Genomic DNA, 3,153 nt, shown 5'->3' on the forward strand with positions numbered 1-3,153 from the left:
AAATACACAAAAGCGCGCGCACACACACAAAAAGGAACTCTGACCACAGTTCCCATTTCACCTCAACTAATTTGTATGCACGAATTAAATGTCTATAATAATGAAGCAATGTATATGAAAGAAAAAATTGATTTCCATTAATCAAGTTTGAGATGGGGTACCCAAATAAAAATTCTTATCCATTGAAGGGGAAATCTAGTCCATAAATCATGCTATGTCTCGAAGTTGGCCTATTTTATCCCTATCTTCATGCCAAAGCTTCTGATAAGTGATAACATATTTGTACTGTTCATTACTTAATGTCCATGAACTTACTTGAGATCCTCATCTATGTTCCTTTCATTTAGTAGTATAGATTTATCTTTAACCATGAAAAGTTGAAAAATAATTTTGATGAGCTTATTGAAGTTAATTTGCTACTCTTTCCTGATTTTTTAGCATGCAATAATACAATAGTAATCTACCATGAGAAGCTTTATATCACTACAAAGCACATTTCGCTAAAGTATAAGAATACCTTTCATTAATTGTCATTAATATATGATCCTAAGATATGAATGGAACCAAACTGCCCAATTTTGATTATAACTATAGTGACAGACACTTAAACCCAGCTCAATCCAATAATGTCAGTATGGCATCAAAATGAATTTTTCAACATAAGCTGCAATATTAGTAGAAAATACGAATAACTGTAACATTGAACAAAAAAATAAATAGAAAATTGGCTTGCTATTTTCAACATAAACAAATTAAGAGAAGCCTACAAAATAGCATTACAGAAACAAGTTTACTCCATACCAATCCAGTAACCCTTGATTTTTCTACAAGTTCTTTGGCAAGCATGTGCAAGATATGCTTGTTTTGCATCAAGCCATTCATAGCAATTTCTTCAGTCTCATCAATGTACTGTGAAGAACATTCAAAAGTATATGGTAAAAAACTGTGCACATTTTATTAGATTGAGAATAAAGAACACATGCACAGCAAAAAAAGACTAATACGATCGGCATTCTATGAATTTTTCATGGTTGAAAAATATTTTTTCATTACTGTATTTGTTTGTTCACAACACAAATTTGTAAATTCCATGCTTCAAATGTTTCAACAGCTTCATTTGATATGTTTCTATGATATTAGTGGCTAAGGCACTACAATGAGCTCTTGGGAGAGTGAAACCAATGAAAATTTACCAGTTAACCAAAAACATATGGAAAGGAATTTATATTTCTAACAATTTAGACAATTTGTTTTTCTGATTATATGCTTCCACAAAATATTTATGTTAATGTACTCACTCATTAAATGACACACACACACACACACAACCAAAAAAGGATTATAGACCTCCAACTATTAGTGTACACATATTTATGGTTTTTTTAAGGTTGCATTTGCAAAAATAAACAGAGATTTGACCTTTGCTGAGGTCCATTGGACCGCAACTTGGAAAGAGCTAGCCAAATTGGTGAATGGTGCATATATATTTTTACATTAAGATTGGGTGATTTGCTATATCTGTCTAAGTATATGTTCCTGACCGGTTAGATGCACTTTTTGCCTGAGGTTGGATTTCTCTTTCCATAAACATTAAGTTTCTAGAAAATACAAGCCTGCAACTAAAGCTGGACAAGGTCAGTGCTGGTCTGTGTTTACCAACAATAACATTCGAAATGGAATTTAAATCAAACAACAGTACTTGATTACAATCTGGCTATTTGATTTGTGTAGCAAGAAATAAAATATACAGGAAAATTACATCTAGTTTCCATAAGTAGAAAGAGAATTATTTTGAAACAAGCAAATAAATGACTAAATAACTCCCAGTCAATAAAGGCATTGTTTAGTCATCATGGCAATGATGGCGAACAAATATAAATTGTAGTTCACATATTTATAGGCATCAAAGGAATGAGTTCTAAGCCCTTTGGGTTGCACAAAAGAATATCAAGCTTTCTCAGTCATAAATCCTGTCTGGTCTTTAAACCATGGACGGATCAAAGCGAGCGTAATAGAGATGGGAGTGATATGTGGGAAATGGTTAATCTGTGATCTTGAATATTCTGACAGGCTTTCTTAATCTAATCTTTTATAGGATAAATTAAAAAAAAAATGTTCCAGTGGCAACACCATGCATTCCTACTCAAAGATAAGAAACAAAGTGCACACATGCAGCTAGCATATGGAGAAATGGGTACTCTGGTTAAAATGCTAAATGATTGCCATAACTGAAAATTGGGTAAATTAAGAGAATTTTAAATCTGAAGATAGGGATTGCTGCATACTTTGGTGATTTTCTCCAGGTCAACTCTACCTCCATCACTAATATCATCACCAAACAGAATCCTTTTCAGCACAGCGTCCTCCGTGTGCAACAACCATTTGCATTTTCATATAACCAAATGTAGTATACCCTTGGTCTACCATGTCCTCCCTTGGATAAAATACAGAAATAGCAGTCTCCTAGCCTGCTCTAAAACAAAAATAGGTTGGTTAAATGCAAGTTCTATTGCAAAGACTTCAAGTATGAATGCATAGTTAAAACAATCTCCAGTTCCATTCAGGATATGTACCTTGCCACCAGGAAGCAACTGCGAAAATGCATGCCAATCAAATCGAGTGAACAAATGGGCTAATAATATATGGCCAGCCTCATGTACTGCTAGTAATCTCTTTGTTAATTTCAACGGAAACCTTTTTTTTTTTGGGGGGGGGGAAAGAGCTCAGAGACCTAATTTTATTGATAGAGAAAAAATTACAAAAAGTTTAATCAGTTACACAGCAAAGCAAACACAGAAAAAAAACAAGAAAAACAGAAACCAAATACAAAAGCTAGCACAAAGAGAAAGCTAAAATGAGAAACCAAAGTCGAAAAAGATCTTCATGATCCACTTAGGTAAGTCGCGACCAGACAAAAAGATTCAACATGTGGTGGTTGTTGCTGGCGCCAGTAAGAGCAAGAGCAGGACCATTCCAACGACTAGGAATGAACGCCAAAACAGGGTTACCTGCAATTTGAAGGAGGTGGGAGACATCCAAGACATCAAAACAGAAACCTATTGTATGAGCATGAATGACAACGAGAGAAGAAAGAGTTAACAAAATAAAAAATAGATGAAACAATACAGTTTTTGGTCTGCTATGACAGTGTAA

The 3,153-nt window shown here is 34.1% G+C and overlaps 1 long non-coding RNA gene across 1 annotated transcript; it reads right to left on the reverse strand.

Moving 5' to 3' along the window:
* Positions 1 to 2,354: 2,354 nt before the first annotated feature.
* Positions 2,355 to 3,121, reverse strand: LOC120269372. Its single transcript, XR_005539146.1, has 3 exons — positions 3,057 to 3,121; positions 2,574 to 2,694; positions 2,355 to 2,463 (listed from the first exon to the last, which is right to left on the reverse strand). It is a non-coding gene; the product is annotated as an uncharacterized LOC120269372 (long non-coding RNA).
* Between the last annotated feature and the right edge of the window lie 32 nt (positions 3,122 to 3,153).

Source organism: Dioscorea cayenensis, chromosome 9 (genome assembly GCF_009730915.1).
Source record: "Dioscorea cayenensis subsp. rotundata cultivar TDr96_F1 chromosome 9, TDr96_F1_v2_PseudoChromosome.rev07_lg8_w22 25.fasta, whole genome shotgun sequence".
Taxonomy (NCBI): Eukaryota; Viridiplantae; Streptophyta; class Magnoliopsida; order Dioscoreales; family Dioscoreaceae; genus Dioscorea; species Dioscorea cayenensis.